Raw genomic sequence first — 23,167 nt, forward strand, 5'->3', positions numbered from 1 at the left:
ATACTGAAATGATAAAAATTAGCTTTTATTGTAAAGTAAATAATAGTAATAAAAAGTATAATAGTTATTGATTAAATTTAAACATATTTATACAGAACAATATTACTACTCAAAAATATTGTATTTTGTAATGAAAATATAGAGAGAACAATTTGGAAAAAAACACCTTATTTACTTTTGTATTTAAAATATTCCAAATCCAAATAATAATATTGGATTTATCCTTGCAAAAGGTAGTATCACATTACAAAACACAGCTTTCTAAACTAAACAGTGGGGTTCCAAGAAAATCTTTGACAAAGTAGGCCAGTGTTGTAGTCACTTCTGTATTTTTTTAATACTCACATTGATGCTGGCATCATTTGTGAGCCTCTTTAAAATGCAAGGCTGTGTCACATTTACAAACTGTTTATACATTTGAGAAGAGTGACTGAGAATGGCAGGTACTTATTTTATTTAATACTTTTAATAGGTTTGAATTTATTTTTAATTGTAAATATGAAAAAGAACAGTTTATACAGATTTTACAGTGTTCTTTAGTGGTAGTTTTATTAGGTGAAATTACGAGAGAATGAACTTAGGTCATTGGTGGAATATTTTTTATGTAGATGCTAGAACTCTGGTCCTTCTGTCTTCTTCTTCTTCTTCTTCTTCTTCTTCTTCTTCTTCTTCTTCTTCTTCTTCTTCCTTCTCCTCTTTTTCTTCTTCTTAATACAAGGTGTCAAGGTATTGCCATTATGTATTTCCACCATATTGTCTGATGTTATCCCAGGGACAATGAGCAGAAGATAGAATCTATATGCTGAAACCAATAAAATCATGCACTTAACTGAATAACACATGAACCAAACAAGGAAGGACTAAATATTCAAATTCTGCTGGAGTCTCTGACCTAAGCTCAATGCCTTTTTAGAAACAAAAAGTGGAAACACTTTTATAGAAAATCCAGAATGGTAACTTTTGGAAGCAGTGTTTTTATTGCTTGTCTTTGGGGACTCCATTCTTAATCTTCTTCTCATCGGTAAAGGAGACAACCGTCCTCACAGACCACCAACAGCTCAGGCTCTCAGATCAACAATTAATAAATGGGACTTATGTAGGAGGAGACTTGCCTAGAGCAGAAACAGGGCCTGCCTGGTAACAAGCATGCACAGAAGGGGTCTCCATGTAGAGACAGACAGAGACCTGCCTGGACCTGCCTGGACATGCCCAGAGTCTGACTGCCCAGAAACTGGTGACTTCATGATGGGAAGCAATAAGGAGGGGCCACAGCAGCAGTTTGCAGTTTGGGAGCCAATGGGATACTGGAAGGGGGTTATAAAGGCATGCCCTATTTCCACAATAAATGAGACTGCTTTTTCCACTTGCCTGACTCCCAGAGTCTGTGTTGTTGACTCTGAACCAGCTTGTCCTCACCCCCAAGGGTCACGGGCCTGGGTCCCAGCAAAAAACTTAGGAAACTAAAAAGGGTCTGTAAGGCAAAGGACACTGTCAACAGAACAAAAAGAAAGCGTACAGACTGGGAGAATATATACACCAACCCTACATCTGACGAAGGTACAATATCCAAAATATATAAAAGACTCAAGAAATTAAATACCACCAAAAGAAATAATGGGGTACTGACCTAAAGAGAGAATTTTCAACAGAAGCTCATGGAATGGCCGAGAAACCCCTCAAGAAATGCTCAAAGTCCTTAGTTATCAGGACAATGCAAATCAAAATGACTCTGAGATTCCATCTTATACCTGTCAGAATGGTTAAGATCAAAAATTTAAGTGACAGCACATGCTGGTGAGGATGTAGAGAAAGGGGAACACTCCTCCATTGCTGGTGGGAAGGCAAACTTCTAGAACCACTTTGGAAATCAATCTCGTACTATTTCAGAAAAATGAGAATAGCTCTACCTCAGGACCCAGCATATACTGGAAAAGATGCTCCACCATACAATAAGGACATTTCATCAACTATGTTCATAGCAAGTTATATGTAATATCCAGAATCTGGAAAAAAAACTTATAAGTCCTTTCTACCAAAGGGTAGATTAAGAAACTGTGGTGCATTTATATAATGGAATACCACTCAGTTATTAAAAACAAGGAAATTATGAAATTTGCAGACAAATTGGGGGAACTAGAAGCGATCATCCTGAATGAGGTAACCCAGAAAGACAATCATGGTATATATTCACTTGTAAGTGGCTATTAGTCCAACATAGATGTCCTCTGAGAGACTGTATTTGCATTGTTATTTATGCGAACTGTTAATGATGTTTAGAATTAGTTGCAGCTATGGGACACGTGCTACCGTAATTTCTTTCATCTTTATAAAAATAAGTGTTTCAAATACAGTTTTAAAATGCCTGTGGGAAGTTTTGTCAATTTCTAAATTACTTGATTCAACTGTTTCAGGGTAATGAACAGCCAAATAATAATATTATTGTTTGTAAGCCAGATGAGACATACACGTCCTATGTACAGTTTTTAGAAAAATTTCACACATATTATAGTTCACATTTATCTTACTACATTTAACATACAGCAGAACAAATATAATGTGAATTCTCCTTACTTTTTATTGTGTATGAAATTCCAGGCACAATTTGTTTTATGACATTGTATACATCATTAATCTGCGGATGACTCAGGATTTTCACCATACAAAAGTACTTCAAAAAACTATCAAATTAGTCCTATGTGAACACCTTTTCATGTAGAACAGATATTACAATAAAATAATTTTTTTACAACTTCTCAAAACTATTGCTATCTCTGGAAGACTGGTTTTATTTTGTATTTAAAGATGACAATTAACTACAGCACATACCAAGGGTTATTGAATACAGTTATAGTGAGTTGTTGGCAGAGGTTAAGAACATTAGCATGTAATTCTAGTTGGGAATTAATAAAGGAGTTCTTGGGGTGGCATTTTAAAAATTTTGGGAAAGATGAAAACTAGGGAAACATAAGAAAGTTTCATGTCATTTTTACTTACTAAATTAGGCTATATCAAATACAACACATTTTATACTCTGGTATCTTTCTCATGCATGCTGAATTATGTGCACTGAAATTCATTTTTATCTTTTTAATATAATAAATTGTTTTGGCATACATGTGTTTTCCCAGGAATAAATATGTACACCTATGTTGTATGCTACTAAAGTCAAATATACTTTTATATTCTTATGTGTGTGTGTAAACAAATATTTATGCTTCTGAAATGCCATCATATATTTGCCACATTAATAACTAAAACAAATGAAAATAATCTGAATGAAAAACTAAGATATTATCTGATAAGCATTTTCCATGCATAAAACCACCTCTGATAAACTTTATCCCAATTTGATAAAATAATTATTAACATATTCATATTTGAGGATAAAAGGTTATCTTAAGAAATATACAAAACTTCAAGTTAAAAGTTCACTTGGTGAAACATTTCAAAAGAGAACTCACATTTATGCTGATTTTCTCTGACAGTTCATTCAGGAGACTTCCAGTATGGTAAGGTGATTCAAATGAGAAATGGTCCCATTGGCTCATATACTTGAACAGTTGATTTCTAGCTTGTGGCGCTGTTTGGGCAGGTTATGGAACCTTTACGAGATGGAGTCTTGCTGGTGAAAACACATCGCTTGGGCTAGGTTATCTGATTTCCTGTGTTCACTTCTGCCTTCAGAAGGAAATGTTACAAGCCTGTGGCCATATCTTCCATATCATGGTGGACTCTGTTACTATCAACTAGAAACATGCTCTTCGCTACGTTGCTTCTGTTTCAGGGTGTTTTATTACTGTAACAGAAGATTAACTAGCACACATGGCGGCTGAAAAACAAACAAAACAAACCCAACATAGTTATACAGATTCAAAGCAATAAAATTTCAAAGTCTGTTTTATCACTTTCTCGATTCTGCCGTATTTTGTCACGACTGTATGCTTTTAAAAAGCACTCATCAACAAATAATCTTCCATTTCAATTGTTAGCTTGCTCTTATGAAAGGGAAGCTGCAGTGAAGACTATATTAAAGTATTTAACGTACATTGAAAATCAGTATCTAAAAGAATTTAAAACTTATTTTTAAAACTGTATGTGCATCAGTGTTTTGCCTGCATGTGTGTTAGCGCCGCACTGGAGTGCAGAGCCCTCGGAGGCCAGAAGCAGAAGTCAGATTCTTTTGAGCTGGGGTTACAGAAAGTTGTGAGCCGCCAATGTGGGTCCTGAGCATAGAGCGTTCTTAACGGCTGAGCCTGAAATGTAACGTACTGTTTGATAGTTTTACTGTTTATGCTGTATAAAATGGTCACAGAGTTTTGATGAATAATAAATTATGAGGATTACCACTTAGTATAACTTACTATACTTAGTATAAGTTTTCAACGATCATGATAGCCTGATTTTTGCTACATAGTTCATACATATATTAACCCCAGAATATACAGAACTAAACCCACCTACTCAGTTAATAAACTGGTATTTGACAAATTAATGAAGTCAATTTGATGGAAATGAAGTTTCCGGTAAATGGTTTCAGCACAACTGAGTACTCACGCAAAATAGTAGTAGCAATAATTATGACTTTAGTTCATATAACTTGACAAACAGCTCAAAACAGAACAGAGGTATCAAATAACTATGGGGAAATTAAGATGTTTTATAAACTCCGTTTCTCAATTGTTTCTTCATAAGCCAAAAAGCAATTTATAGCCAATCACTAAGCATGGGAGACAATAGGGCTGGACTTCCAGACAGCCAAAGGAGGAGGAGTTAATAGAGGAAGTAGGGATTTCAGCCAGGGAATTAGCAGCAGGGGCAGGAGAGATGAAGGTTCAGCTGGAACAAAGAGAGAACTAAAAAACAAGGAACTTAGGGATTTTGGCAAAGATGGAGTCAGGATAATGTAGAGGGTTAAGAACAGACTTAAACTGCTCAAATTTGTGTTGTGAAGCTTATTGTAAACAAGTGTAAAAGAGTCTCAGTTAAGAAATAAACTAAGAGAAATAACGAAGTTTTATAAAAATAACCTTCAGCGCTTCCCTCTCCATTTAGTGCCCCCTTAGTTTTGATACTATCCCTGTGTAGTTTTGCTTCTATTTTCATGGTGAACATGTGCATGTATACACATGTGCACAGACACACGCACATACACACAAACAAACACACATACACAAACCCGCACACACTTTAAAAAAATCTATATAAAATCTAAAAAACAACTATAAGAGAAAACATCTATTTGTGTTTTTGAAACCGACTTATATCACTTCATCTTTGGTTTGAGAATTTTAATAAATGTACAAAATAGTAATTCTGATGATATCAAGATGTTTTCATTTTTAGCTTATATTTTTCTGTAAATCTAGAACACTATATCTTTAAGGGTAATATTTTAATAATTAATATTCATAACTTAATGTTAGCAAGGAAAAACTAACGATTTATAATATTGCATCTTTATGCTAGTCTTAGAATATAGGAGGAATTAAGGATTTAAGCTAAGAGAACTCCCACGTTCCTAAACCAAATGGAGTGACACATTTTGTAGGTCTTGCCACTTTGTCATGTCTACTTATTTATAGGTCTAACGAGCTCTGCTCTTTTCTTCCATTTATTCTGCCTTTGCTCTCTTTTTATTTCTCACCAACAAGTTTGTACCACCAAATGTATCATTTGGTGCAAAATGAACTTTGAATTTCTGTTTTGTTTGAAAGTGACACTTGACTTCTTTGATTAATCCACAGTTTTTCCCAATTGACATGAAACTTTAAACTAGACAGCTGGCTGTTTTAGCGATGAACCTGAGGCCAATAAATATAGATCCAACATGTTTATCCCCTCTTATTGAGTGCCTGTGGGATCTTGTCCTCTTGTTACAGCTGTACTCCAAAGCACAAAACTCTCATGAGAAAGCACTGACCTTACTACTCAGTACATCTGAACCCATCCCTTGTGAGCTCTCACTCATACCTGCAAGAGCTTTGCCAAAGCTCTTTGTTTATGAACGGATTAAAACAAGTTGGGCTGGAACTATTATTCAAGGAAAATCAGCCATTTGGAGTGCTATTATTAGCACTTATATACCTAAATAACCTCACTTCTGATTTCTATATTCCATTGTTTGACTGGTTTTGACTTTGTATGTCCACACACACACACACCGTATAGGATGACCCCCAACTTTAACTTTACCTTAGACTTTTCCAGTTTGGAATATACTCACCATATAAGTCTACCCTTATTTCAACACACACCATGTGCAGCAGACTAGGGCTGCAAAATCTATATCTTAATTGGTAAAGTTAAAGTTAGAGTTGGAGGTTATCTTATAAGCCAGAAAATATGATATATATATATATATATATATATATATATATATATATATATATATGTCACTGTACTTTTCTTAGTTAAAACTTTTGGATATCTTTATGAAAACATGTAAGTAAAATATTAGTCATTATTAATTCCATTAGAGAAATTTATTTTTTTACATTTTAGCTTCATTATAATAGATTTAACTTCTGCATCTACTGTACAGGCGTTAACAACTATTGTGGTTATTTCTTACCAATGGGAAAGGAAATCGAAAAGCACATTGTCAGATCAGCTTCAACTTCATTTAGTCATTTATGATATATCCTCATAAGAAGCTTTTTTTTTTTTACTTTTAACATTAACATTCTTAAAATTTTTGTGACAATATCATCTGTGGTAAAGGAAATGAGAGAATTGGTGCAATGACTAAGGAAAGAAGGTGCATTAATGGCAAGGTACCAAAATGACGAATTCATAATTATTTAACTCTGTGACTTTTGTGTAGGGTATTTCCTCATATTTGTATTTTTCTTGCCAAATTTTGGCTCCAGTGTGCTTATGATTATGATTTCTCAATATTTTATTAAGAGAGAGCATTAACTCTGTGTGGAGGTGATACTGAGGATTTGTACTCAGATATTTATTGTTTTGAAATAAGAGGTTTTTAAAATAGCACAAACCATCATCATGGGGAGTTTATATAATATTTTAATATTTTACAGTGAAAATCTGCGTTAACATCCATTAGATCTAATCACATCATCTAAATGATGAGGTCCTTTGACTATTCCTCATTTGTCACAACAATTGTAATCTACCCTAATGGTAGTTTTTTAAATTATGACTACATGTACTATTTGTAGCTGCAAAACATACCAGCCAAAGTCAAAATTATTGAATGGGAAGCATCAACAATTATACAATTTCCAGTGTTTCATTTCTATTTTCCTCCTTCATTCAAAAGGCCAAATTATAATTTCCCACTTCATTAGTTGTGACAAAATTATTTTCTTTTATATGCCAGCTCTTGATTTTGTGTGTCTGTGTTTGTGTGTGTGTGTGTGTAAGAAAATCCCACTCTGAAACTCTCTTTCTTATTTGCTTACTAAATTTGAATAAAGCTCTCATTAAAAGGAATCTAATTTTATCGTATTCTCATTATCTCAAAAGTGTCCACATATCTTGTAAGAATCTGCTGCGTGGTACAAAGTCATCTCATAACTAGATACCTTGCCTAATCCAATCTGATGTGATATATGCATTTAACTTTTAAGAAATTTTTAAGAGGATCTTTGGATTTTTCACTTCTTCACTTGTAGTCTACTCTGTGAATGGAAAATATGAGATTATCTTGTCTGAAAATTAGGTTTACATGGCGCCTTGCTGTCTGATGGGTTCAGGGTAACTTGGTTCTTTCGATTTATGAAGAATTTTCTGCTCTCATCAGGGAATATGTCATTCCCGTTCCATTCCCAGATCTCATTTTCAAGCAATGCCTCTACCTTGTTTTCTTGTGGTTTGTCAATGTAGTCATCAAATGGGAATAAACTTGCATTGTAGAAATACCCTTCTTTTTATCAGAAACCTAATGTATGACCTCTCCCTAGGGAGATAACAAATAGCAGTTCAGTAAAGATGATAGACCAAAGCACCAATGATAGACCAAAGAAACATATCTACAAAAGTCTATCTTAGAGAACAAATGAGTCTATTAGGGTTAGTTACAGGTGCAGAAGTGAGGAGTTGCTTACATTTAAATGGGTGACTCAAAACTGGAGCCTTGAAAACATTTCCTAGCATAGGTGATGCATTTAGCAAGCCGCATCATGAATTCTCTACACAACTGACTGGAGCTTCATAAAAGTGCTCTTTCCCGAGTGCTTGCTCACTGCTTCTGTATCCTCAATCCTCCCTTGAGTCTTGTAACTTTACTGAGCTTTCTGTGTCTTCTAGGCTTCATTCATCCACATAGGAAGAAATAGTTCACCTTCATAGAAAACACTGCCTTCAGTTCTAGGACATGGTAATTTATTGTTGTAAAACGTTTTCAAATCTTATTAGTAATGGTAACATGAAGAGGAGATAAAGTTTTTATAAATTATTAGGAAAAATGCCTTAGATTTGCCTGATGAAAATTACAGAAGGTGGAAACAGGAATGAAAGCGGTACTCTAATCAGTCTAATGGTTTCATGAACTCCACAATCACAGTGGGAAAACAAAAAAAAAATCACAAAATGTGAAGTCATCTACATTCTACGTGGAATTGAGAAAGGGAAGAGTGAGAGTTGAAACGTCACTAACCTGTGAGAATATAGAGCTGGGAATCTGGGGTAGAGGTAGTCACAATAGAAGCACAGTAAAGTTCAGGCAGAGAGAGCTCTGATGACTGGTAACTACATCTTAGGATTTCCATACATCGTCTGTTGTGGCTGACCCCATTCAGGGATCAACATACTCACGTTATGAAGACCCTTGTGATAATGTATTTTACCTTCAGAGGTTTAAAAATACATTTTGTTACATTTATTTATTTACTATTTGCTTGTTTGAATGATTGTTTCTTTGTTTTTTATCTATGAGGGATGAACAGAACTCATACAGAGATCAGAGGAGAACTTGTAGGAGGATGGTTACATGTTCCCTGATATGGGTTCTGAAGAGCAGACTCAGATCATCATGCTTGGAAGCAGGTGCCTTAACCACTGTTACTCTTAACATGAAAATTTTATTTTTAGTATAATACTCTGAATTCTAACACATTGGAACAGTATCTTTACAAAGAAACCCTTTACCATTTGTGTTCTAATTAAAACATAGGATTTAGTAGTTTCTGTGCAGAATTCTTGATCTGGATGCTGAAAGGATTTAATTTTGAATTCAGGTTTACATTGTAATTACAGAACACAATATGAGCACAATAAATCTGAAAACTGTAAAATCAACTATCTGACTAATATTAAAGTTAACATCAGTCTGAGAAACCAGAATTAATATTGTCTTTATTACACAGTTTTTGACCCCTGTTCCATTGATTTAATTAAAAAACTACTTTTGGTGATGAGTTAATGTCCGTGTTCCCAGAACTAGAATATTCTCACTTCCTTTTTTTGTATAGAATTTGAAGTAATTATGATGAGCTTGCAGTTGGTCCTTACTCATAAATGTGCATGCCTCTGCTATAACTGATAATATAAAGCATGACAATATATACAACAATGACTTGAACAATATCACTTTTCAATGTCACTATTGAATTAATGGTTATCATATCAAAATTGAAGATAATTAGTGATTTTTAAAAGTTACTAGTACTTTTAATTCTTAAATGTCTAATATAGATAATATAGTATTTGAATGTTTTGCTAATTATAGAAACAAGTACAGCAAGAAATGTAACTTTAGACTGAACTGAATTCTATATTTATTGCTGAGAAAAAGATTTTCACAACTTTGTGTCCTTGTAACTTATTCTAAAGTTTAACATATACCTCAAGTACAAATGACAAGATCTGTGGATCAAGTTCACTAAGCACATACATCCTTGGTTTTCATGGGGTGAAGTGTTGTTCAAGGATGTGGAAAATTCTATTAATTTTTTTCTTTTTAGAGAAGGCTTTGTAACATATAGAAGTTATTTCTGAGAAAATGTTACATAAATCTCAGAATCTAGTTCTAAAGGATATTATATAGAGTTCATCTTTTTTAAAAATTCTAAGTAGATTTTTATAAACATTGTACTCACATATAGCTATTATTTTTATTGGCTTATACATTTCAGATCATATTTATCAATTTTTCCATTATTCTAAGTAAACTCTCTGGACTTAGAAGGCACTCTGATTCTGTTTTAGAAGTTAGAACTCAGTGTACTCTGACCCAAGGTGCTATTTTTATATTTCAAGGCTTTCTTTATCATTAGCTCTTTCCATATCAACAACAAAATGTCAGAATGGACAGGAGTGACCTGGTGTTTGAAACTTGTAAATCTTAAATGAGGGTAGGAGAGTGAAACAGTATTTCCAAGGCAGGAAATTCATTTTTACCTTCAGAAGAATCAAATTGATGCTATAGTTTATGTTAAATTCTAAATGAATGTCATGCATGCATATGTTAATGTCACTTAATCCTGCTAGTTTGTGTCAGAGATGTTGGCATATGTTCAGAGAAACTTTTGTGTCTGTGGCTTGTTTGGATTGTGTGTGTAGATGTGTGTGTGTATGTATGTATGTATATGTGTGTCTATGTATCTTTGTATGTATAACACACTCATATATATATTATATATATATGTTTATATATGCATACATTTTGAGGAAGACTCTTTCTATATGCCTGCCTGTTCTGAATTTGCAGTGGCCTTCCATTTTCCTCAATGCAAATGTAGGTAACATGCATTTTTCATTTCCAAGATATAAGAGCCACAGCTAATCATGTTTTGTGTTGGTCTGAAGGGAAGAGTAGTCCATATTTTGTTTATTTCTTAGTATCTATCCACCACATAAATATTTGTTTTCATATTAGTGAGTAAACATCAAAACAAAAAGAAAATTGCAAACATACATACATATGCATTAACACAAAGAAAATATTCAATACTAGTACAAAGCAAACTAAATATAACTTTTGTATAATTTATACATTGATTGTGTTTTGATTTTATTTCAGATTATACATATAGTATGAAGTAGAATATTAGAATATAATGTTACTTCAAATAAAATGAACCTATTATTCTCTAAGACCTTATCCAGAGTTAAAACAGATTTCTACTACATTATAGCTAGTTGCATCCTAGAGGAATATAGATAGAGTTCACAATACAACTAATAACAGTATGCTTAGACCTTCAGACAATAAGATGTTAATTGTCAGCCAATTTCACAAGGGGCACAGAGATTTTCGAATATTCTTAGTTGAGAACCTTAACTATTAATACGATACAACAGAATTCATTTTCTCAGAATTAGAACAGTAGTGTTAAATTCATATGTAAGCATAAATTAAGAACAAGGTAGGTCAAACTGCTCCTGTGTAAGAACAATCCCTAGTATCAGAATACTAGATTTTAATTTACGCTGCCAAAAAATAACAGTACCAGTGGAATGGTTCCAGCACTATCACAAATCTAAAAGATCAATCAGATAGAATAGAGGACCCAGACATAAACCATAACAGCTGTATCCACTTAGTTTTTGCAAAGGTGCCCAGACCATACGTTGGAAAAATGACAGCCTCTTCAATGAACAGTTTTGGAACGCTGGTTCTCCACATGCAGAAGAATGAAGCAAGATAGATATCTTTTAGCTTGAACACAATTAATTCAAAATTGATGTAAGGCTCTAATATAAGACTTCAAACTCTAAAACTGTTGCAGGAAAATTTTGTGATAATACTTCAAGTAAAGATCAGTGCAAGACCTTTCTGTAACGGACTACAATCATCCAGGAAATAGTCCGAGGAATTGACAAATATGAGTACATACAATTAAAAGCTTTCTGCACAGCTAAAGAAAAATTATCAAGCAAAGCACCTGCAGAATGGCAGAGAAAGTCTTTCCTAACTATATATCTAGCAAATAATTAATATATAAACTACGTAAGGACTGCGTAAAACTGAATACCCCAAACTAAGAAATCCAGCCAACAACTGGGCTGATGAAATGGGTGAACAGTTTTCCATGTTGAAGGACTAATGTCTGAGTAAACATTTCCAAAATATGCCTTCGGAGAAATGCAAATTAAAACTGCACTAAGAGTCCATTTTTCTCTGGTTGGATTGGCTATCATTGAGAAAACAAACAGCAAATGTTTATAAAGAGGCTGGGAAATGGAAACTTAATGCACTGCTGCTGAGAATGGAAGCCGGTTTAACCACTCAGAGCACACACACACACACACACACACACACACACACACACACACACACAAACACACACAAACACACACACACAAATAGACCTACTCTATGAACCTGCTAGTCCATGCCAGGAATGTAACCAACGGTATTTATGTCATTATCCTTCAAGTATACAGGACAATCCTTGTTCACTGCACCACAATTAAAAGCATCTGCCAACAGGCAAATGAAGAGGAAAATATAGCATATGTGCACAGTGGAGAACAGCCACAAACAAAGTAGAAACCAGCTATATGTAGAAAAACGGGTGTCAGTAGAGATAGCGTTAATTGAAAACAACCAGAACTATAAAGAACAAATATAGTTTCTCTCTCAGTTTTGGAATTTGATTTTGTTCTAGATACAAAAAAAGGGAATTTCTTGGGTACGAGAGTGAAGAAAAATGGAGGAGAATGATAACAGAGGAAAGGGTAGAGTACATGATAGAGTTGATATAAAATAATTACATCCGTTTTTACATACAATAAATATAAACCAATAAATATCATTTAAAAATATTTTTGTATGGTTTAACTGTAGATCGTTGTCATAGAAAAAAAAATGGAAAGCCCAATCTATGTAGGCTACTAAGATTAGCTGAAGAACATATTTATCTTTTTCTGGTTTTGGTTTTGGTAACAAGAGAAAGAAGTGGGAATGTTGAGACCACGTTGGCCCTTTATGTTTCAAGCCTCTTGCTGTAGACATTGTGGATCAAAGGTCTACTTTTATATTGTGTTTGGCCATTGCATCATGTATATTCTTAGTCTACTCCTTTCCTCAATCTTTTGATCGCTCTTTCTTATCTGTAGAAGCTTGAATCCTTCAAGAATGCTGATAAATCCATGGCCTCATCCTTGGGAGACTCCCAAATCATCTAAATCCTCAAATATGTTGTAGGTTTTGCTGACATACCCCATGAGCATATACAGGGGGAGGAAATCCCCCTCAGGAACAGTCATAGGGAAGGGGAATAAGAGGAAAATGGGAGGGAGGGAAGAATGGGAGGATACAAGGGGTGGGATAACCACTGAGATGTAACAAGAATAAATTAATAAAAGAAAATAAATAAAAAAAGTCATAGAATCATGACAATCCTCTACTAAAGAATGAAGTACATAGAAATATATTAGATTCTGGCTAGAATGCATGAGGCAGATTCATAACTGTGAATGACCCAATTCTGTATATTATTTATTATTATTGAAACCTAAATATTTGTCTGCATTTACCAGAACCAAAACTACCAGCTGCCAAATAGGAAGAAACAAAACAAAACAAAACAAAACAAAACAAATCACACCAGCCAGAAGGTTATTAGGAGGAAGCTTAAATACACAGAACTTTCAACAAAGTGGCTTTTAATTTGTTCTGTCTTGATTACTCATTGATTCCTCTTCCTGGACAGCATGAATCAGTAGCAAAGATAGAAGAAGGTGATGAAAAAACATATCCAATATGAGGACTCTAAGGATACTAAGTTCAGGAAGCAAATAACTAGGGGAAAAAAACAACTCTGGAACAACAAAGGAATAGCCAAGTAATTCAAGACAAAGAGCAAGGGTCTGAAATCCTGATGATTTACTATAATGCTTAAAGGGTCTTTGGGAAATCTCCAGTTGAAGGCTGAGATGTTTAGCAATGGGAGGAGTATGTGAAGACTATTAAAAAATCTGGAAAGGAGTGAAGAAAAATAAATGATAACAAGCTTAGGTGTTTAAAGCCCATGAAAGAAGCAAACACCACCTCTTGTTTGGACTGAAACTCTGTGGTAGGCTGAGAAGTATAGCAATATTTCAGAGAAGGGAAGATGAGATATCTTTTGTGAGGTACATTTTAACCCCCAAACCTCCATAGATAGAATAACATTCAAGAGGTTCTATGAATTATGTAAATTTAGTGTTTTGGTGTTATATACCTCTTAAAATATTTTTTTTTACTCTATGATGTGTGCATTTAAACTTCAGTTACTTAACATGATGTCAATAGCTCCAAAATACTTGTTACATTTGAGTGAGAAAAGAAACTATGTATATATGTCAATATAAAACCATTTTAATATTATCAAATAAATGTTTATAAACCTATTGTGGGACATACCTAAGGAAAACATAATTAGCAAGTTATTAGGTGCATCAGCGTCTTTTCCATCAAAATTTAATTCTACCTATTTTTTGTGACATCTACAGTGATAGCGCTGCATCCTGTCTGACACATCTAATACAGCTATATAACTCACAGCAGCTGTACTGCATACAAACAAGTCAGCGAGGTTGAAGGTTGTTACAAAACTCCAGGGATGGTGGTATTACTGAATGCAGAGACCTAGAAAGGCCACCAAAGGCTATGGATTTCATGGACCATAAATTAAATATCCTATGTACCTACTCAGCTACCTGTGTTTAAATCTAACCTTTTCTTCAGTTTCGAAAATAAAGATCCTAAGTAATTGAATTTTATCAGTGTTCTGAACCCAAATAATTTCAAAATGAAAGAAAAACACAGAGGATTCAAAAAGGAAATGGCACATCTTCATGAAACTACAGATTATAATTCAACTAAATAAATTGTGTGTTGGATAGGATAGATTAAAAATACATTTTAAAACCAGTAATACTAAAGAAACACATTGTAAAACAAAACCATGATATGATAAGAATAAATTTGATCTACAGAAATAAGAATACAAAATTATAAAAAATCTGGTTCAGAAAACCCCACATAATTAGAATATAAATCTTAATATGTAAATTTGGCCCAATGTATTAAACTCTTTTGGAGTGATTAGGCAATTCATAATTCAGTAATATTTTGTGACTTAAACAGTCATAATAAATCAGATAATGGCTGGATTTAGGAAAAATATTTGCTGCCCATTTATACCCTGAAAATGAGAAGAAATTTACACAAGTTGATTACAGAGATCACATACAGGTGTGTTTGGTATTATAAACCAACTTTTTGTTGGATAACGCTTACCTTTTTGGTATGGTATTTACTATACACTTTTAGTGTAATGGATATCTGCATTTTAGGGCAGAGTTAAAAAAAAGTACAGGTCAGTAATAAAAATGATTTGTCATTGAAACTTACATAAAATTTGGGGTTACAAATCATACTGTTTATAATTTTAATTTATATTTCATGTATGTGTATGTGTTTGTGTGTATGTGTTTCTCTCTCTCTCTCTCTCTCTCTCTCTCTCTCTCTCTCTCTCTCTCTCTCTCTCTCTCTGTGCACACTTGGGAGGATGACCAGAGTGCACATTTGGAAGTCAGGAACTAAGTTTCAGAGTCATTTCTCTTCTTCTATCATGTGAAACACAGGATTGAATTCAAGCCCTGAGGTTTGGCACAAGTCACCTTTGCCAGAGGAACTATCTTTCTAGTCATGTGAATATCTTGATGATCCATTAATGTACCTTTTTACATGATTGTGTGTGTTGAGTGTTTGAGAGAGAGAGAGAGAGAGAGAGAGAGACAGACAGACAGACAGACAGACAGACAGACAGACAGACAGAAAAACAGAGACAGAGAGAGAGGGAGACAGAGAGATAGCCAAAAATTATAAAGGAATGGTTTTATGGTGATAATATTGAAGAAAGGAAAATACTTTCATAATTAAGAATTAAGAGATTGCTACAAGTATTTATCATTGTAAATAATACTAACCGACCAACAAACTATGAAATTATGCTATGTTCAACAGTAACAAATATGTAGCTAAGACATATTTTTATGTAAAAATAAACAAGTACTTATTAGCAGGCAAATTTGCATTCCTCTTTTATAATGATAATACATATGAACCAAAGGACTAGTTAAAATACATTTTATTATGGTTTATTTTTATTTTATCCATTTATTTATTTATTTTACTCATATACCTATTTTATTATGCATATGCCCAAAGCCTTGTAAAAATATTTTTGAGTGAAAAGAAATCCTGAGCAGAAAAATTTATGCCAGTAGAAGACAAAGATGTATGATCACCAAAATGGTTATATTTTAACTAATTTCTACAAAAATTTCCAAGTTAGCTCTGACACCAGTAGCAAGTGTCTCAAAATTGGTGGCTTTAAAGAGAATTGTGACATGATTTATTCACGATTGTGAGAGTTGATGTTCTGTATTTACTCACTGTGGACTACACATATGCAAGAAAATGGGGAGATGAGAGGAGGGAACTGTGTGTCCTGCTGTATTATTGTCTGCCTTCTTCCCTGGTGACAGGTATCTCCCTGAACATGTAGCTAGGCTGGAAGCCAGCATACCCCGGCAATCCTCCTGCCTCCACCAATCACAGTACTTATGATACAAGTACAGTTGCCCAGGCTGGTTTTTTTTTATATGAGTGCTGAGTATTTGAGTTCTAATCCTCAAACAGAAACTGAAACCATAAGTAACTTCTGAACCATCTCTCCAGTGACAGCTTTTTTAACTGTCAGCATCACTCTGACATTGCATTACTACGATGAAGAATTTTTTATTTGCAGAAAAGTCACAGGTAACTGACTTGGAAAGGTCGCCTCTTCTATAGATTATAAACTTTCCTTTGTTGTCTCTTATTTATTTATTTACTGAAAAGGAAAATACCCACACATATTATGGGTACCATTAATATATAACTTCTTAAGTCCATCCTCTCCTGTGATATGTATTCTAACTTTCCATGTCTTTCAGAAATTACTTCAAGACACTGGGCCAAGCCACAATACAAGGAATTTTACATACTGCAGTTTCATTTATTTGTCAAAATATCAACAGAATATTGGAAGTGGAATAATAAAATTTCATGTATGTATACATGAATGTATAAATGTATGTATACATTTAACATAATATTTTGTTCAGTTTTTATTGAAAATAATATTTACTCTGTTTTGGTTTTATGACAGCAAAATATTTATTGAAGATAATGGCAGAAGGAGTGTGAGACAGACAGAATATTAGGTGTATAGTTTACAGGACTTTTTCCTCTCAGTGGATTCTTTCTTTTTTTTTTTTTCAATTCTCTCATACAATATATTCAACCTCAGTGTTTTTTCCCTCACCATCCTTGCCCATTTACACCTCCCAACTTCCTAAGATCCATTCCATCTTCATTTCCTTTTAATAAAGAGCAGAACTCCCAGGGATATCAACTGAACAAGGCATAACAAGATGCAATAAGACTATGCACAAACATTTATATCTAAGCTGGAGGAGGCAACTCAGTAAGAGGGAAAAAGTCCCAAGAGTGGGAAAAAAAAAAGAGTCAGAAATACTCCCACAGTTAAGAGCCCCACCAGAACACAAAGGCACACAAACATAATGTATTTATAGAGGACATACCTAGCACAAATGCATACAGGCTCTGTGACTCCCACTTAAGTCTCTGTGAGCCCTGATGAGCTCTGGTTAGTTGATTCTGTGGGCCATGGTCTCCTTGTGTCATAGACCCCTCTGATTACGAATTACAGTTTCAACAACCCCAGACTCCTCTGAGATCCTCATACCTTCTCTCCCCTACTAATGCACATGTTTGTAATCTCTCATTATATACTGGTTCGGTTCTAAAGAATATTAATTTTTTAAAAATATAAAAAACAAACTAAAATAAGACAAAAATTAACAACCAGAAGAGAAAGCACAAGAAAGACATGTTGACAAAGATATACATAAGTTCACACACATAGGAATTTCAAAAACAGACATTATACTATATAGGCAAAGAATTTTAATGCAAAATAAATAACACAAATAAATTTTAAAAATCCTTGATAAAATAGTATTAGATGGAAAGCTTCCAAAGATGCCATTGAGTTTGTTTTCTGTTGCACCTCTACCACTAGATATAAGGCATGGTGCCTGCCTTTAAGAGTGGGTGTATACTTCCTGAGTGTTTTGTGGGTTTTCTTGCTGTAGGAAGTTTATTGTATATATGTGTAATAATATAAATGTATATGTAAAATATTTAAAAATGAGTGGTTTGCATCCAGAGTGAGATTGTGTTGGAAGAAACATGTTTGTTTGTTTGTTTGTGAGTGCTTATTACTAGAGATAGTTCCCGGGTTATGGAAGGAAGCTTGTGCCCACTTCTCCTCTCAGTACTGGGACCTCAACTGGCACAGAACCATTCATGTCCTATGCTTGCTGCTAGTCTGCTGGTCCTTCTGCAGACATTCTGCTCAGTTTAGGAGGCCTAGCTTCCTCAGTGCTCTACATTCCTTTTATCCCCGTGGTTCTTACAATGGTTTTTTATTTTACCTTTTTAATTTTTTTTGGTTCTTACAATCTTGTACCTCCTCTTCTGAAGGGCTTCCTGATCCCTTATGGGGTGGGGTTTGAAGTAGACATCTTTTTAAGATCAAGAGTTCTAAGGGCTCATACTCTCTCCCACACTAACCGGCTGTGGGTCTCCATCTTTGCCCCCATCTATTAAAGGAAGAAGTTTTTCTTATGATAGCTGAGCATGGCACTGGTACACAAATAGCAGGGTGTTGTTAGGAGTCAAATAACAAAGTTTATTATGACTTTCCTGCAGCAGAAAAGTAGTAACTGGTTTCTGCTTGTGTAAATGTCTTTATCTCCTCTGATGAGGGCATGAGATGAGAGCAGTACACAAACATTAGGTAACATAGTTTGGGTGGAGCCCAGAGCGTTTGTGTCTAACTATCCCTAGGCAGAGGCTGGGGAGCCTCTAGCCTCCATATATTCTAATCTTCCATAAGAGCAAACCGTAAAGGCTTCATCTCCCAGCCTCTGTTGCTAGGTGTAGAGCGTTTTCATTCTCTGAGACTTACTACTGAGTATGCTCAACCTTACTCGTTCTTTTCTGAATGCTGGCTGGCTGATTCAACTCAGGTGTGGCTCAATGTTCCCCTCCAAGCTGACTGATTCAAACAGGCTTCTTTCAGCTTCTCACAAAATTGGGCTGCTTGGAAAAACTTCCTCTGAGCTCCACAAACTGAATGGTACCAAACTGTCTGCGCCAAACCCAGCTGAACTGCACAGAAATGTGTTGGCTGCAGGAGCTCTACTGTCCTCCCATGCTGTGGTCTCCTCCACTGTCCTGTGTAATCACATCTCTGCGCTGTTCTTAGGTAGCTTCTCTTTGCTGTCTATTCCTGTGAGAGCTGGGTATGTCCTTTCTCTGTCTCATTCTGTCAAATCTCTCTTTCATTTGTCACTTTATCTTTTCCTCAATTTGGTGTCATTGTTCGGTATTAAATGTGTGTAGTAAAAGCATTTCTGTATTATAGGAGAGGGATTAAAGGTGTGTCATGTCTATATTCTAACCAGAGTGATTAAAAGTGCATTTTCTTTTTTTTTTATTAATTTGTTCGTATTACATCTCAATTGTTAGCCCATCCCTTGTATCCTCCCATTCCTCCCTCCCTCCGGCTTCCCCCCTACTCCCCTCCCCTATGTCTGTGACTGAGGGGGATTACATCCCCCCATATATGCTCTCAGGGTATCGAGTCTCTTCTTGGTAACTTGCTATCCTTCCTCTGAGTGCCACCATGCCTCTCCATCTAGAGAACGTGGTCAGAGATGGGGCACCAGAGTTTGTGTGAAAGTCAGATCTCCTTCTCCATGCAACGGTGGAGAATGTCCTGTCCATCGGCTAGTCTGGGTAGGGGTTTGAAGTTCAATGCCTATATTTTCCTTGGCTGGTACTTTAGTTTGAGGAGGACCCCAGGGCCCAGATTCGCCTGTCATACAGTTCTAAAAGGGCATTTTCTAGTCAGAGGGATTAAAGCTACATACTACATGTATGTCTCTATTCCTGCTGGATCACACTGGCCTAGGTTTTTGGATGTGATCTCTTGCCAGAGTAGTCATGTTGCAGGATTAAAATTTCTGTGCACTCTTGGTTCAATGAGCATCTGACACACACACACACACACACACACACACACACACACACACACACACACACACAAGGATTTACAAGGGAAGAAACAATAAGATGATACCCCAACTGGACATCCTGTGCTACTAAATGAAGCTAACAAATATAAAAACGGGTTATATATTATTGAGGTTTGGCCAACAGTGTCCCAGTAGACCCTCTTAAACATGACAGGCCACTGCTAATACTGTAGTTTACCTTCCACAACTTGAATGTAAGACTCTATTGTTAAAGAGATGCCACATATTTATGTCATTGAATTTTGGAAAAGCTATACTTATACTCAGCTGGAAATTTCAACTCTAATGGTGAGCCTTCATGGTGCTGGAAAAGCTATGTGTACTACCAGAGTAGGAAAGTAATTATCAGTCTCCCCAAATATGATTCTTGGGAGGTAGAGTAATGACTAGGCTACAAGCTACTCCCACTGGTGTAACCACATCATGAACATTATGGGAATAATCAATCACTGTTTTTATTAGATTTGTGGCCTGTACAATGGGATAGAATCTCCACCTGATATTGCCATTGAAGCTCAAATATAAGGCTGAATAGGACATGATCTCTAGGGAAAAAAATCTATTGCTATTTTTATAAAAAGTGAACATATCAACAAAATGACTTTTAATGTCATATTACCTTACACATAGATCAATGCTTCACTCAGTCCTCTTCAGACAAGCCTGTTCTTGCTGTAGATGGTTTGTAACACAGAAAGGCACAATTATTCAATGTGTAGAGAATAACAGACTTAGGAAGGGTTGCTCTCAGTGGGATATTTATATCACGCCCTTTCCATAAAGGCTTACTGCTCTATTTAGGAGATACAAAGACTATAAAAATCAGACTACGGTAGTAAATAAGTGACATAAAGAACATATAATTTTCAGACATAACTGTGGATACGCACTGATGAACTCACAGAGACTTAGACAGCATTCATAAAGCTTGTAGAAGCCCAGGTCAGGCAAAGTCTGAGCATGGAAGAGGTTGAATTATGTTGGAAGGACTTCTTGTAGCCCAGTAGATATTCAGTCTTCTTCAGTGAGGGGACATGTGGCATGTCAATAACACTGTCATCCATGCTCAGCAGTAGTCAGCCAACAAAAACTTGTTGCTTTTTGTTTGGTTAAAAAATTTTTTCATGTTTATTTGTTGTTAAGAGGAAGAAAAACACAAAATGAGTGTGTAAGTGGGGAGGACATGGGAGGAGTTTGGGGACAGGGTGACTATGATAAAAAAATATTGTGTGATATTCTAAAAAGCAAACAAATATAAAAAGACAATACGCAAAATAAAACAATAGCATATTAACATCAATAAAAAAATTTTATGTTTTAGACAGTTTTAGTCTCCTGCTGGCTACCGCCGTGAGGGCAGGCTGAAGACACCCAGAGGCCCACCAGCCATGTGGCCACACCCAGTAGAGCTACTACAACGTGTAAGCGTGTAGCTGATGGATTGGGAAAGAAAGAGAACGGAAACAGATTGACAAATATGGAACCGGGTCGAGCAAATAGCCAGCTGGCCCTGATGGGGAAGGAATGGGTGAGCGGCTCCAAGGGCATGAAAGCTGAAGAGGCAACCATGCCCCTTGACAGCTGCAGCATTCAGTGAGCTATCGGTGGCAGTACTGGAAAGCTCAGCAACTTCCTAGGTCCAGATCCAGGATTTTGACGTGGGCCACCCCAATATCTACCTCATGGATGAATTGCTGGATCATGTGAAAGGACTGATCCTGCAGCTCAAAAGCTGAAGGCTCTGAGTGACCCAGGGTAACAACGTGATAACCAGAAGGAATCCCGGTAAGGACCCAATACTCAAGGTGCAGCAGAAACCAGAGTTCTTGAAAGAGTCCAGTGCGATGTAAAAATGAACATCTGCAAGAACAGATATGTGGGCAAAAGGGTATACTGTGTGACCCACTATAGCTTCCAAAATGAGGTAGTTTTTAATGCTTTGTTTTGTTTATCTAATTTTATTTTATTTTATTTTATTTTAGGGTAGAAGATACACAGTGTATATGAATGGTTGGGGAGATGAGTTGGATTGGGGTGCAGGATGTAAAACTCATGAAGAATCTGTAAGAAATTAAAAAATATTTTAAACATTTAGTTTCACCTTGTTTTACAGAAAATACATTTTATGGATACACATTTCAGATATTAAACAGCTTAATTCCTAGTTTTTAAATGTAATAATTTCTCAATTAGGAATTGAAAAAAATAATCAAATCCTATTTTGACTCTTAAAATAAATGCAGAATATGTTTTTATATTTTTCAAAGTGGGAAATGACTTGTCATTAGTTTTAGGTACCAAGGAGCATGAAAATAACTCATATGAAAGCTAAATAATGTAAAATAATAGCTGCTGAGATTAAATTTTTTAATTAAATAAAAATGGTGCAGAATAGAGAAATTTTTTAAGAAAATCTAATATCTTCAGTCAGATAAATGACTCACAGAATAAAAAACTAACTGGACAAACCTGGAGACTTGAGTTTGGACATTGCAACTTTTTTTTTCCTTTGAAGACAGAGCTATGTTTATTTATTCCAGTACTGTTAATAATATTGAATTAAATAAACAGAGGGACTTAGAGGCTACTTCCCTATTATGAGTTTTTTTCCTTTTTTTAAATTAATTTATTCTTGTTACATCTCGATGGTTATCCCATCCCTTGTATCCTCCCATTCTTCCCTCCCTCCCATTTTCCCCTTATTCCCCTCCCCTATGACTGTGACTGAGGAGGATTACCTCGCCCTGTATATGCTCATAGGATATCAAAATAAAAGAATTAATAAAAGAATATGTGATTGAAATGCTTATATAAATTAGCATCCATTTGGGATTGATATCAAACATAATTAGACAAATAAAAAATTATGTTATAAGGCACTTAAGAAAAAGTTACAATTACACTTGTAAATATTGAAAATATCATAAAGTTTCAGCATAATCTTGCTGAGAAAGGAGTAAAGCACATTAATATTTAAGAAAATAAGATAATGTCTCTTCAATTTAATTTATTATACTTTTGTTTATGACTTTCATTT

General features: G+C 35.1%; 1 long non-coding RNA gene across 1 annotated transcript; it reads right to left on the reverse strand.

The window, feature by feature from the left end:
* Positions 1 to 1,368: 1,368 nt before the first annotated feature.
* LOC311578864 lies at positions 1,369 to 4,210 on the reverse strand. Its single transcript, XR_014772982.1, has 4 exons — positions 4,046 to 4,210; positions 3,462 to 3,829; positions 1,628 to 1,748; positions 1,369 to 1,471 (listed from the first exon to the last, which is right to left on the reverse strand). It is a non-coding gene; the product is annotated as an uncharacterized lncRNA (long non-coding RNA).
* Positions 4,211 to 23,167: the final 18,957 nt, after the last annotated feature.

This window comes from Acomys minous (assembly GCF_964271855.1).
Source record: "Acomys minous genome assembly, chromosome: 12".
Taxonomy (NCBI): Eukaryota; Metazoa; Chordata; class Mammalia; order Rodentia; family Muridae; genus Acomys; species Acomys minous.